This window comes from Macrobrachium nipponense, chromosome 4 (assembly GCF_015104395.2).
Source record: "Macrobrachium nipponense isolate FS-2020 chromosome 4, ASM1510439v2, whole genome shotgun sequence".
In the NCBI taxonomy this organism is placed as follows: domain Eukaryota; kingdom Metazoa; phylum Arthropoda; class Malacostraca; order Decapoda; family Palaemonidae; genus Macrobrachium; species Macrobrachium nipponense.
In genome coordinates this window covers 75,436,013-75,452,093 of record NC_061100.1, presented here as the reverse complement: position 1 = coordinate 75,452,093, position 16,081 = coordinate 75,436,013, and positions in this window count along the sequence as shown.

The following is a 16,081-nucleotide window of genomic DNA, read 5'->3' as shown; positions in this document are numbered from 1 at the left end:
TATTATTATGTTGCTTAGAATGTGTTCACACATTTGAATGCTCTTAGATGAAAACATAGAGAGACAAATGTTATGGAAGGTAATTATTTGTTGCTGCCGTGTGTTCTCACCTCTTGAATATTCCATATCCTCCTTCCTACCGCAATTTTGTATACCTCCTGAAACTTCTTGCAACCAAAATATGCATATATTGTTATTTTAATTCTTTTTTATTTCTTTATAAAGTAGAACCGTTTTTAAAGTGGATTTTTTCTTATTTTTGCTTTGAGTTTGTTTCCTTCCCGGCTAATCGAAGTGTTTTTACGAAATGTAATCATAATTACCGTACTAGCAATGCATTGTTTGGAAGAGTTAATTGTATTTCCAGGGTAAATTTGAATGAAAGAATTCACTCTCATTTGCATTCAAAGATCAACATGACCAGTCGTCGGTCTTCATCCTGAAACCATTTGATGATGATACATACCGCAGACAAAGTCATCATTTATCGAGTACAAGCAGACTTCTTGATCAGGTACTCAAGTCGAATAGTTTATTAGTTTAGCAACTCGCTCGCCAAGAGCAACTGATAATTATGGCTAAAATATGCTAATGGAGTCCTGTAATTGATGTTTAGCAGTGATATTGATCAACATCAAAGAAAACGCGATCCTGCTCTCTTTGAGATTTGCAGTCATTTGACTGGGAATTCATTTCCTAAGTGGTACATGAAACGCCTCCCCCTCCCCCGGAATTGTCTTCCTTCCTTCCGAGGGGGACGCTTCAAGCAATCAGGAGTACTGTTATTCTTCATTTGCGTCTTCTGTTCCTTCCTTGCACTTGACTAAGGAGGGATTAGCCCCTCGGCTACCGCATCCCATGCACTCCGTGAGTCACCCCCCTGGCAAAATCCACCCCAGCCCCCAGTTTTATTCCTCCCTCCCACCGTCCTTACTACCTTTGCGGTCAGAAGACGGCGAGGGGCGGAAAGGGTAATAGTTCTGGTTATAGTTGACTTCCTCTCCCTTCCAACTTATACTACTACCTGTACCTGGCTGTCATTGACCCTCGCCCACACCAAAGAACCACTCCACCGCCTACCAAACGCCCGACTCCCCTAACCCCCCCGAAACCGCCTTCCCTAGCCTCCCGTACAACCTCGAGTGCTCCTTGTAAAGGTCTTGATAAGATTTTACGCTTTCATTCCATATCAGTGTCTTTTCAAATGGAGTGATTGATATATCACTGGATATCACTTTTTAAGATATACTCGTATATGACAAAACCCAAGATATATCAAAAATCCACTATATATATATATATATATTATATATATATATATATATATATATATATATTATATATATATATATATATATAATATATATATATATATATATATATTATATATATATATATATATATATATATATATATATATATATATATATATACACACACAAACACACACACACACACACACATATATATATACATACAGATCTATATATATATACATCATATATATATATATATTATATATATATATATATATATATATATCATATATATAGTACTAATATATGGAGACATTGGACGAGTCGATAATGTCACTGAAGTCCTGATTTCTCCTCTGTCTGCTGGACAAAATTATTATTATCAATTAAGAAATTCCCCTTCATGTAACATAAATCAAAGCATAATAATTCCGAGGTAGAGCAAATTGAATATTAAAGGACATTTGCGGCTCGATGTAGGTAAATGTATATATATGTGTATATATATACATACATATGTATATATTATAGTATATATATATATATATATATAATATATATATATATTATATATTATATATTAATTGTTAATTGTGGACGGCCTTTTCCGCCATTTCATCCCCTCATACGAGAGAAGCAGCCTGGGAATTTGAACGAAGGCAGCTTGGTTGCCCCTATCCAGAGCCTCACCGCACACCCACCTATCCTAGAGCAGTCTCCTCCCCGAGGTCTCTTACTTTCAGATGCCACCGCAAGACGACAGCGCCAAGTTGGCACCCCCCAAATGGGGAATCGTGATGCAAGTCTAGGCCTAAAACAAAAGGGACCAAAGGTCGCTGACCAGTAGAAAACCCTCCAGGGAAGTAAACCCCCCACTTTCGAAGGATGAGAGGGAGGAAACCAAAGCGTGGGTGGCCGCTTCTTCACCGATTGAGAGTCTTATTGAGGTGGACGTGCTGTCCTCTGTCCGCCCCTTCCGAGAGGCAACTGTCTCTCCCTTAAAAGGTAGGTGTCTGTTGTATGAGAACCTCGTACCCTAACCTATCCTTCCTCCTTCCCCAGGATAACATCCCATCCTTCCCTCCTATCCATACAGAAAGAAATCCTATCCACCGATCCTTTGTTCCTCTCCCTCTCCTACCCTCTGGCGTGCCCTCGTGGCGGGCTTGCTTAAGACCGTTTCCCCTTGCCTGAGAGTTGCCTTTCTCCATAATGTCTAAGTGCTAACCGTTTGTAAATATAGTTGCTACCATGTATAATTCCTATAAGACTTGCTACGTCCATTAGAAGAAATAATCTGTATAAGTCAAATATAGTGCAGTGTAAGTGAGTGGTTAAGTGGATTAGCGTGTCTGTGCATATTAACTAGTGTTTAATTGTCGTAAATTTCCCTTTCAGGGGTCGAGAGTACTTTTGCTGAACTTCCACGTAATCTGGTTATGAACCGAGCCGTAGTACACATTCCACTCCAGAGAAGCCCCTTGCAGCTTCAAGCTTCAGCGGTTAACCACGGTTAACCTAATATTATCTATATATTTAATATCCTATCCGTTGTGCTCTCTTTTGTTACTACAATTGTACAAAGGAATTGTTAAATACATTTACTGCCGGTATTTAGTGTCTATATGCCGGCTGGCGACCTCCAAATTCCCTTCTTTTTATCTATATGAATTATGATACACGTGTGCTAATAACTACTGAAGGCCTGAGCAATCGTGAAAACATATGACTGGCGACCTTGCCAGGATCTGCTAAGATAGTTGGTTAATATCTATGTTTTAAAGTTATATTCCCCTTTCTATCTTTGGAGACTAAGACGAACCTTAACTTCCCTTTTGAGTAAATTATATTATAACTGGAGTTGGAACCGTGGAAGCACAACAGCCAAGAAAACTTTAATATTTCGTTAAAATCTCTCGTAAGTGTTAACAAGGAATTTGCATAATAATATAAATTCCCGCTAACGTTCGTAATCATAACGCAAAAACAATCACTGTGTTTTACGTTCATTTTTACATCCTAAATTCTAAAGAAAATGCGTTGGTTGTGGAATAGTCTCTTGTTTAAAATCCCACGAAAACATAGTGTATGCGTGTGTGCATGAATGCTGCTAGCCGCAGGGCAGCCAACAATCAAGTGTTTAAATGATTTTCCATAACAAGTTTCAATATTGTTCATAGATAGGAACGGAAATCGTCGTGTTAGGTTGTTCTTATTATATTTAATGCAATTATATCCTTGGATTTCATAATAATTATGATTTAAGAATTTTTTTCTTTTTCTTTTACGAAACTTAGCTTTTGCACGGTTGTAAACAGAAGGCAAACCTGGGATAGTCTAGCCCCACATACACGTAACCCGGAACGGAGACACGGTTGTTTGCTTGTTTGTTTTTCTCTTTCGAGCTCCGACTTTACGCGTTTATGTCAGTAGGGCAAACTTTTTCAGTGTGAGGAAAAGGTAAATAACGGTATATGCCTTGTTACTTTGTAATTTTTTTCCACCTAGTGCGATAGGCATGTGTAAAGGGTTGGGAAAGAAGTAATTCCTGTGCGGTTGTGCTAAATCGTTCAGTTTAAGATTTCATATTATTATATTTATTTTATTTCTTAATTAAATTGTGGTAGAGGATCTTTCTATTAACTTTTGGGAGAGATAATTAATTTATTTTAAGTGAAGGGATTAGTTATTGGGGTTAATCATCTCTAGTGAAGCAAAATTAATGAGCGTCTCATTGATTGCCAGCTAAACCAAAATAGCAGATCCTACACAATCTTATCTTTCACTTAACCCCCCCCCCCCCCCCCCCCCCCCCCCCCCCCCCCCCCCCCCCCCCCCCCCCCCCCCCCCCCCCCCCCCCAACCCCCCCCCCCCCCCCCCCCCCCGGGTCAATTTAAAGTTGTGTTATTTTAGACGTTTGTTGACCTTTACTCAATCAGACAGCCACAACTACAAACCCTAATTTTAATAGCTAGCCAGGCTGTGATTCCTGCCATAGGTCTATTATTCTAGCTAGCCTAGGGGATCATCCATCACTGTGATTCCTGCCATAGGCCTATTATTGTAGCTAGCCTAGGGGATCACCCGTCGCTGTGAGTCCTGCTATAGGTTTAGTGCCATAGAGCTTACAGGTACATCTTTTGCTGTGTATTCCTGTCATTTGCACACCTCTACAGTGTAGTCTCTTCCAGGTACAATTATCGGTCGTGGTACACCTCTGCACTGCTCTATCTGTATCCTTCCTGCTGCCGGACTTTTGCTTTGGCCAGAGTGTCTTTCCCTTCCGTGCAATTGCTTGCATGGCCAGCACCCCAATTCAAATTATTGTTGAGGGTGATCTAGTAGTCATTTTGAGGAAATTAGCAAAATGGCCACCACTGAGATCCAGGCTATACTGGAATTGGGAAAGAGGCTCGGATATGAGGGAAGAGAATTGCAAAAATTTGTCCGAGAAACCCAGAAAGAAGCAAGGGAGCGAAGGCAAGAGGAGAGAGAAAGAGAGAAGGAAGAGCGAGAGAGAGAAAGAGAGAAGGAATGGCAGGAGGATGAATTAAAGATGAGGGACAAAGACATTGAATTGGCCCAGCTCCAATCCTCACAAGCTCCACCCAAAGGTTCTCCGCTACCTGGGCCAGGCTCCCCATCCTTGCTTGTCCATACTCTCATTCCTCAGTGGGACGATAAGGATCCCGTAAGGTGGCCACATGAAGTGGAGTCAGTGTTCCAGACATGTGCTGTGGCAGGGGAGATGAAGGCTCTACTTCTGGCCAAGCATATGCAAGGAAAAGGGAAGGCTGCTCATTCCACCTTGCCCGTTGATCGACAAGATTTTGAGGCTGTCCGGAAGACCATGATAGAGGCTTACAAGCTGAGCCCTGAACATTGGCGCCGTCAGTGGTGTGGACAAGCCAAGCCCCCCATGCAACCTTGGGCTGACTGGGCTTTTCAGAAGGATAGCCTCTACACCCTCTGGCTTGGGGCTGCGAAGTGCACTACCATCGAGGGCCTCCACGAGCTTGTCAAAATTGAGGACTTCCATAGGAATGCCCCACCAGAGCTCTCTCTCTACACTACCGAGAAGAAGCCAACCACCTTCAGGGCTTCTTGCGAGTATGCCAATGAATGAGCTCGTCCGGCATAACTCAGGGTCCCAGCGCACTGCTCCATCCACTGCCTCTGCTCTAGCTGGCAAGCCTAAGCCCAAGCAAAAACCACCTTCTTCCGCTAAGTGCAACCTCGGTGTCAAATCCAACCACACTGAAGCAGAATTCCCGACAAAGCAGTCAACACCAGTGGCTGCCCCTTCGGATATGACCCCTCAGTCCAAACCCAAGGGTAAATGGCCAAAAAGGAGTTTTGCCAAAGCATACTGTGAGGTTTGCAAGGTCTACGGCCACACTAAAAACTACTCACAATGCCCTAGCCGAACCTCAGCTCCAAACCCAGTTGTCCTCTCTATCGGCACTCAGGGCGCATCGTGGGGACGGCCCGCAGAAGGGGAGATCACCGTAGCCCCGCTTGAAGGAGGCACCCCTCCACAGTTGGTCTGAGCATTCGAGGATCCGGGTTCAGATGTTTCCCTAATCTTGTGGCACCAGGTACCTGCTGGTGCCCAAGTCCGGCAGGATTGAGAGAGTCACCAGGGACCTCCCCATATTCGTGTTGAGAGTGACAACGCCCCAGTTTAGCCAAGAGTGCAGGTTGGGAGTCACGATTGACTTAGGCCGTGAGGGTTATGACCTGCTCCCGGGTAGGGACCTCCTGGAGGGAGTGCAGCATGTGCCCTTAAGGTGCATGAAAGCAGCTGAGTCTGAGCCTGAGCTTGAGCCTGAACCTTTGGATACAGCACCTGTAGAAGGTGACAAGTGGCTTGCTGGCATTGACCTGGGAGAATTAACCTGGCTAAAGGAGGAGGATCAAGAGCCCTCATCTCCCAGCCATGAGTCCGAGCCTCGTACACAAGACCCTATTGTGCTGATTACCCCCTCCATGGATAGCTCTCCACCAAGCACCAGCTCAGGGGACCCAGGAGGCACCAGTGAGGCTCCCGTCACCCCAGCCACCCTAAGGAGCAGGACCGAGCTCATCCGTTTCCAACAGTTGGATGAGACCCTTAACCCTTATCGGGAAGCTGCCTATTTGGATGAAGCAGAAATAGTGAATCTCTCTAAGGAGAACTTTTTGTTGCAGGATGAGGTGCTCCTCAGAGTCACCCAAGGTGCCCACAAACCCACTGAAGTGCTACACCGGCAAGTAGTTGTTCCCCGTAACCTTAGATTAGCTGTGTTGCACATGGCCCATGAGGGACTGGGAGGACACTTTGGCGTGAAACGCACTACCCAGCAAATCCAGCGTCAATTCTTCTGGCCAGGCCTGCCCAAGAGTGTTAAGGCTTACGTAACCTCCTGCTTGCCCTGCCAGGTCGCTGGGAACCCAAACCAGGTAGTGCCAAGGGCACCTCTCCAGCCCATCCCTTCTGCGGGCATTCCCTTCCATGATGTCTTGGTAGATTATGTGGGTCCCATGCCACGGAGTAAACGTGGAAATTGTTACCTACTGACGATGATTGATCGGTTCACTTGATACCTGGAAGCCGTTTCAACCCGAAGTGCCAACGCCCGCCACGCTGTCAGGGGACTGACCCAGTTCTTTTGTAGGTTTGGTTTCCCTGCCACCATTCAGTCAGACAAGGGCTCCCACTTCATGGCAAAGGAGTTTAAGGAGGCGATGGACTGCCATGACATTCACCACCGGACCTCTACAGTATACCATCCAGAGAGCCAGGTCCTTGTGGAATGCTCCCACCAAACACTGAAGACAGTCTTGACAAAGTTGGGAGAGACTGGTTCCCCTGACTGGGAGGAAAATTTGCCCTATGCTCTATTTGCCCTCTGCCAGGAATGCTCAGAAACCACCGGGTACAGTCCTTTTGAGCTGCTATATGCTCACTCCACACATGGGCCCCTAGATATACTCTATGAGGCTTGGGAAAACCCCACCAAGGCCTCCTGGCTGGAAGAGTTGCCGGACATACAGGCTAAATTACGAGTTGCATGGGATGTTGCCAAAGCTTCAGAGACAGTGGCGCAGATTAGTATGAAGAGTCGGGTGGATCAAGAGACTCAAGACCGGAGTTTTGAAGTGGGAGACCAAGTTCTGGTTCTCCGCACTGGAGAGCGGAGGCCTCTAAGCACAAGGTTCATGGGCCCCTACAAGATTCTGGAAAAGAAGGGCAAATTAAACTATCTAGTGGATTGTGGTACTAGGCGGGCTAAGTGGCTCCATATCAATCTCCTTAAGCCCTACCACCAGAGGAGCGAAATGGTGGGGACAGTCAGACAGGTTTCCTCACCCCAGAGTAATTCGGAGGTCCTAGCCAATTTTGAACTTATCACTCCTGCATTAGATACGGCGAAGAGGAATAACATCAGGGAATTACTCCTTCAGCATCTACAGGTCGTCCGAGACACTCTAGGTCGCACCCAGCTCCTGGAGCACAAGATTGACTTGCTTGAGGGAACAAGCCCCATCCAGCAAAATTACTACCGGCTTAACCCCCAGCGGGCTGAACGGGTGGCGGCACTGGTTAAACTACAACTCAACCTGGGTCTCATTGAGGAGAGTGAGAGCCCTTGGGAATCCCCTGTAGTCCTGGTGCCAAAGGAGGGGGGAGGAGACCGACTCTGCATTGACTTTTGCAAGTTGAATGCAGTGACCAAACCGGAATCCTACCCGCTCCCGCGCATTGAGGATTGCTTGGAGAGCCTAGGCGAATTTCCATTCCTAAGTAAGATAGACCTAGAGAAGGGTTACTGGCAGGTGCCATTGGCCAAGGAGTCATGGCCCCTTACTGCATTCATTATGGGACGGGCTTTACCAGTGTCGGGTGATGCCTTTTGGTCTAAGGAATGCACCTAGCTGTTTTCAGAAACTCATGAACAAGGCGCTAGCAGGGATTCCTAATTGTGTGGTCTACATAGACGACATTGTCATCTACTCCAAAACGTGGGAAGAACACCTCCAGATCCTAAAAAAAGTGCTGGGCACCCTCCAGAAAGCCAATTTGGTCATCAACCTGAAGAAGTGTGCCTTAGGAGTGTCCGAGATCACATACCTGGGCCAACAGGTAGGAGGGGGCAAAATAATGCCAAAGAATGCCAACATCCTTGCTATACAGAATATGCACTATCCAAAAACTAAGAAGGAAGCCCAACGGTTACTGGGAATGGTGCAGTAGTTCAGGAGATTTGTGCCAAACTTCTCCCAAGTAGCCGCTACCATCACTGACCTATTCAAGGGAGATAACCAGTTCCGCTGTACAGAGGACTGTCGGGAGGCCTACGACCATCCGAAGAGGGTCCTCATGAGTCGCCCAGTGCTCCGCACACCTGATTACTCTAAGCCTTTCTCAATAACAGTAGACGCCAGTGATGTAGGGGTCGGTTTTGTCCTCCGGGAGGAAAACCAGGTGCATCACCCTGTCTCCTATTTCTCAAAGAAATTGAACCCAGCTCAGACAAGGTATAGTACGATTGAGAAGGAGCTACTTGAATCCTACCATGCTGACCATAAGTTCCCACTGACAGTCCTGACAGACCATAATCCCCTAATCTACCTCACTCACTTCCGTAACAAGAATAAGAGGTTCATGAGGTGGTGTATGGACCTCCAGGACTACAACTGGAAGGTTGAGCACATCAAGGGCACAGACAATAAGATAGCAGATGTGCTTTCTCGGCATTAGTGCCTGACGCACAATGTCATGTTTATATAGAACTTTGACTGTAGGTTGTATGAATGTTGTATTGGGCCCTGGTGGCCTTCCCCAGCTTCACAAACTGAGGAGACACCTTGGCCCCATGTTGTTTGTTCATATATTTACCTCTGTCATTTTGGATGTTGTATTGAGCCCTGGTGGTTTCCCAAGCTTCACAAACTGAGGAGCTATCTTGGCCCCATTTTATTTCATTTTTTCTTTTGGTCCTCTTATTTTAATTATTTTTTATGACATTTGCTTTGTTTTGCTTTAGTTACCGTCATACCATTATTTGTTGCTTTGTTTTATATTCCATATGAACTCAATGAAAATTGTTTCATGCATGTTGCTGCACTAGGTCACGGTTGAGTTAAACAAGTAATACATGCCATTTTGTCAAGTTACTGCCATTATAGCCCACTTGCTTACTTTAATTGGCACTTAAAGTTAACCTCACAGCAATTTATTTAAGAGATTTTGACCCTAGATGCAGCTTAGCAATTGGTTCATTTTTGTGGTGTGGCTCACTAGGTGTGGGGACACAGAATCAAATGGCTCCAGACCCTGCTTGCAGAGTTCTTGACCCGTTTAAGGACAAAATCTCTGCTAAAATGGGGGCTGTCAATCGTGACGGCCTTTCCGCCATCTTATCCTCTCATACGAGAGAAACAGCCTGGGAATTTGAACGAATGCAGCTTGGTTGCCCCTACCCAGAGCCTCGCCACACACCCACCTATCCTAGAGCAGTCTCCTCCCTGAGATCTCTTACTTTCAGACGCCACCGCAAGACGACAGCGCCAAGTTGGCACCCCCCAAATGGGGAATCGTGATGCAAGTCTAGGCCTAAAACAAAAGGGACCAAAGGTCGCTGACCAGTAGAAAACCCTCCAGGGAAGTAAACTCCCTGCTTTCGAAGGATGAGAGGGAGGAAACCAAAGCGTGGGTGGCCGCTTCTTCACCGACTGAGAGTCTTAGGAGGTGGACGTGCTGTCCTCTGTCCGCCCCTTCCGAGAGGCAACTGTCTCTCCCTTAAAAGGTAGGTGTCTGTTGTATGAGAACCTCGTACCCTAACCTATCCTTCCTCCTTCCCCAGGATAACATCCCATCCTTCCCTCCTATCCATACAGAAAGAAATCCTATCCACCGATCCTTTGTTCCTCTCCCTCTCCTACCCTCTGGCGTGCCCTTGTGGCGGGCTTGTTTAAGACCGTTTCCCCTTGCCTGAGAGTAGCCTCTCTCCATAATGTCTAAGTGCTAACCGTTTGTAAATATAGTTGCTACCATGTATAATTCCTATAAGACTTGCTACGTCCATTAGTAGAAATAATCTGTATAAGTCAAACATAGTGCAGTGTAAGTGAGTGGTTAAGTGGATTAGCATGTCTGTGCATATTAACTAGTTTTTAATTGTCGTAAATTTCCCTTTCAGGGGACGAGAGTACTTTTGCTGAACTTCCACGTAATCTGGTTACGAACCGAACCGTAGTACACATTCCACTCCAGAGAAGCCCCTTGCAGCTTCAAGCTTCAGCGGTTAACCACGGTTAACCTAATATTATCTATATATTTAATATCCTATCCGTTGTGCTCTCTTTTGTTACTACAATTGTACAAAGGAATTGTTAAATACATTTACTGCCGGTATTTAGTGTCTATATGCCAGCTGGCGACCTCCAAATTCCCTTCTTTTTATCTATATAAATTATGATACACGTGTGCTAATAACTACTGAAGGCCTGAGCAATCGTGAAAACATAAGAATATATATATATATATATATATATAATATATATATATATATATATATATATATATATGTCCGTATATATACAAATACATGTATGTATGCATGTAGTATGTATGTATATTTGTGTATGTGGTCGAGTGTATGTAATCCTGTAAAAAAATACACGCTTCCGGAAGTCAAAAATCTCTCCTTCTAGATGGTCCAACCTCAATAGTGTATATATATATATATATATATATATATATATATATATATATATATATATATATATATATATATATATATATATATATATATATATATATATATATATATATATATATATATATATATATTTATATCCACACAACTATCGATAGGGGAATTCAATTACAAATGGTGGTCATATTATTAGAACGTTGGCCTATCTAAAGGAAGGGTTTTTTGACCTTCGAAAGTGTGAGTTTTTACAAGTTTATAATTACTATTTCTTTTGATTATATTTTGGGAATAGAAACTAGATTAGTTTCACTGGAATGCAACATCTATATTTTTTCATGAATATTGACTAGAATTTTTTTATACTACGCCTTGATTAAAGTTCATAATTGACAGTTTCAGGTCAGCTTTGGTTAACCTTATTAGGTAACGTTTATGATACCTCAAGCACAGAGAGCTATTCTTTTACTTCTTGCTGTTTTTCGATGCATATTATCACCTTACTTATACACAGACACACACACATTTATATATATATATATATATATATATATATATATATATATATATATATATATATATATATATATATATATATATAAGCGAATACCACGGGAAATGATAGTCAGGAATCCAAGCGCTTTCGTCTTTATTCAGACATCGTCAAGGAGCGGTATTCGCTTATTTATGAAGTCACGTGCATCTACTGTGATTTTTTAAGCATATATATATATATATATATATACGGATAGGCAGAGCCGGCTAGCGCCTGGCAGCGGGCAAACATAATCCGGCATTTCAGTCCTACAACTTCACCGCCTTATCAAAAGAACCCAATATTATTGCTATTAAATGGTACATATACACATTTTTTAATAAACATGGTATTTATTATACATTTATGATGAAATTATTTGAATTCCAAGTCATCAGGTAAATCATAATAGGGATGTATGATATTCATGGATAAAAAATAAATTTTGATATTTATTTATTTGTATTTATGGGACATCTTTAAAAAAATCATGTATACACATGAGATCAATAACAAGAGTATAAAAATACATGAAGTATAGATTCAGTATCCTGACAACATTTAAGTATTTTGTGAATGGTGATTCCAGATTGAGACCAGCAACTTTTAGGATTTGACCCTGTGATTTGTTGATTGATATTGCAAAGCTCAGTCTGATTTGAAATTGAAGTCTTGAACTGAAAAGTCATGTCTGCAGGTATTATTGGTACCCGAGGAATAAAGACACGTTCCATTTGCCAATTCCGGCATCCGGCTAAAACCATTCCCTATAAAATCTACATATATATAGTCACGGTCCGACTTTATTTGAACAGTAATATTTTCGTTAGAGAATAAATAAAACATTGGCCTGAAAAATTCTATCAGGCCAATGTTTTATTTATTCTCTACAACTAATTATATATATTTATATATATATATATATATATATATATATATATATATATATATATATATTATATATATGTCTTACGAAGATATAATGACGTAACTTATGACGTCATTAACTTCCCTCCTTCTCGATGGATAACTGGCTATTTGTGAAAAAGTCTCAACCTCTGGCAACAATGAAATACAACCAGTACTCCTTGTTTACACTTTGTAGTAGTGGCGGTGTGGTAGTAGTAGTAGTAGTAGTAGTAGTAGTATAGTGTATTAGTAGTAGTATATAGGGTTTGTGCCATGAGGTCGAGTGCTAATTCTTGAAGAAAAGGGTTTCCATAATTAATCCGAGGAATTACATTCTATCACTATTTCTCCATTGAAAAATTATATAATTAAAAATCAATTAACAAAGTGAAGAAAACTTTGGCAATTCGTAGTAACTCCTTTGATATTTTTCCTAATATGACAGTGACGGTCATTGTAATAAATAGAGCATATATAATTATCTTTCTGCACCTTATGACAGTCAACAAATGACGAAAACTTGGTGTACTCCTTACCCAAAAGAGGGCCCTATTATTCATTTACCTGTTCAAGCTTACGTAGGGTTTGCCACGGGCCTCCTCACTTTAAAAAATTGTGCAGGTCGAATCACAAAAGCTGTCCTGCAACCACGGGGACAATGACTTATCATAGCCGACATTCTTGAAGCCTTGACAAGGTAGTACGAATATTCATTTAGAATTTCAGAGACAGCTATTTGTCGTCATCACCATCTGGGAGGAGTCATGACGTCATATGTTTACGTCACGTATAACTTTGAACCCATACATTAGAGTGTTTCGCACTGGCTTCGGTTGCTTTATTTTACTCCTATGAATATACTTTTTTCTAATATAAGTAATAGAAAATGCTGCCGAAAATCAGGTAGGGATGTAAAGTATCCTATGGCAAAGTAATATCTTTGTCGAATAATGTACAGAAAAAAAGTTATTCCGGAAAAACACCGGGACAAAGGCCCTGAATCTCATAGTAAGTGTAATTTGAACTGATCATTAACAACCATCCTATAGTCTTTTTTCTTTCTTTTTTACTCTGCTGTGCCAGACTGGGCTTCAGTTTGTTTGGCTACAATCGATGAACTAACCTACAACATGATACCCCTATTGGAGAGAGAGAGAGACCTTACCTTACAGACCTTACATCTTGTTCGGGTTGCCCCAGGTCCCTTAGTGTGAGGCACCTCTAATGTCTACCAGAGAGTTGCCAGTACATCTTCCGGTATATTTTGCATCTTCCAATCTTGGATGGTCTGGGATGCAGCTTAGATATTTGTTGAGCTTATTCTTAAACACATCTACGCTCACTCCTGATATATTCCTCAGATGAGTTGGCAACGCATTGAATAAACGCTGCATTATCGATGTTGGTGTGCTTTCCTTATTTCTCCTGGTATAGTTTTGGGCACTATTAAGCTACCTCTGCTTGCTCTTTCTGATATTTTTAGCTCCATGATGTTTTCGGCTATTCCTTCTATCTGTTTCCTTGCCTGAATTATCATGTAGCGTTCTCTTCTCCTTTCTAGACTATATAATTTTAAGGATTGTAGTCTTTCCCAGTAGTCAAGATCCTTAATTTCTTCTATTCTAGCTGTAAAGGACCTTTGTACACTCTCTATTTGTGCAATATCCTTTTGATAGTGTGGGTACCATATCATTTTGCAATATTCAAGTGGACTACGAACATATGTTTTATAAAGCATAATCATGTGTTCAACTTTTCTTGTTTTGAAGTGCCGTAACAACATTCCCATTTTTGCTTTACATTTTGCCAATAGAATTGCTATTTGATCATGGCATAACATGTTCCTATTCATCATCACACCAAGGTCTTTAACTGCTTCCTTATTTGTGATTGTCTCATTATTAGGTCCCCTATATGCATATAGCTTTCCTTCTCTGTCTCCATAATCTATTGATTCAAATTTATCAGAGTTAAATACCATCCTATTTACCTCTGCCCAATCATATTCTTTGTTAAGGTCTCTTTGTAGCGCGTTCCTATCTTCATCACAAATAATTTCTCTACTTATTCTTGTGTCATCGGCGAAACTACTCACTACCCAGTCCTTAACATTACTGTCTATGTCTGCAATCATAATAACAAACAGTAATGCAGCTAACACCGTACCTTGTGGCACACCGGATATTACCTTAGCTTCATCCGATTTCTCATCGTTTGCAATAACTATCTGTTTTCTGTTGTGTAAAAATTCTTTTAACCATCTTCCTACTTTATCCACTATATTGTTTTCTAATTTTCTTCGCTGATATATTATGATCTATCTTGTCAAAAGCTTTTGCAAAGTCTAGATAAACCACACACAGAGAGAGAGAGAGAGAGAGAGAGAGAGAGAGAGAGAGAGAGAGAGAGAGAGAGAGAGAACTCCAAAAGTAGCAATGGCCAAATACCCCTTCTCTGATCATGTGCGAAGACTGGAAATGGGGAAAAAATGTTTGAAAATACCAATGACCAAAATGGCTTAGAGAGAGATAGAGAGAGGGAGGTAGGGCGTTTGAATTTATCTGTTGCACTAGTAATACGTTATTTACGAAAACTTAGATAACGGAGAGAGAGAGAGAGAGAGAGAGAGAGAGAGAGAGAGAGACAAGTTCATTCCCTCAGGTTCACGATGCATTGTAGGTAAAACGCAGTGGAAATCCGGTTTTGTGTGCGTGTGTATGTGTGTTTGTGTGTGTATGTGTGTGTGTATGAATGAGAGAGAGAGAGAGAGAGAGAGAGAGAGAGAGAGAAAACTCTTAAAATACAGCTAAAAGTGGCAACGGCCAATTCTCCTTTCTTTGATTATGGCAAATTGAGATCTACAGTAGCATCCATGATTGGCGTATGAGTTATGTCTTTTCCAACCTCCTCATTACCAACTTTTAAGTAACAGGCTGCCTTCTGGCATTTGGCTGCGCTTTGATAATCCTTGTGGTCTTCAATTAAGATTCATTTGTGATAATGAAGTAATTCAATTTTATACTAACTACTTCTCAATGAGATATAAATTGGTTCTGCATTGTTTAAAGGTTGTTCATTTGTTTAATGAGTTCCGATGCCTCGCAAGGTGTTAATTATATCCACTTGTCTTTTCTTAAGCTACTATTTGTTATTGATTGAAATTTAATGTCGTTAATTGTGCACCATACGATTATATGCTTCGGGTCTTAATTGAAGTTTATTATATCTAATGAGGGTTTTTAAGCCAGCATATTGTTTTGTTTTGGCATTATCTTCATGCTTGTTATGGAAGTTATTTGGAAATATAACATTTAAACAGTTTCACTTATTTACTTATTGATAAAATATAAGTGAAATATATATATACTTACCAGATAAGGCTAGATGATTGTAGTTTATGTCGTTCATAGCTTTGAAATAAGCTAAAACTGTTGCGCTAATTAGCCTTAAACAATTCTCCATATGCAGATGTTCTTGTCGGTATCACAACAATTAAATTCACTATTTTCGTCTTATTTATTGATACTTAGGTTTTAATATGAACTGGTCATACTGAAGCCCTAAATTTATCTAGTTGCTCTTAATTTATAGCTTCGTAGCCTCCACCAGTGTTTATTATATATTTTGAAATATTTTTTTCATGGATGCACGCGCACTCTTTTTACCTTTAAGGTTTGTTG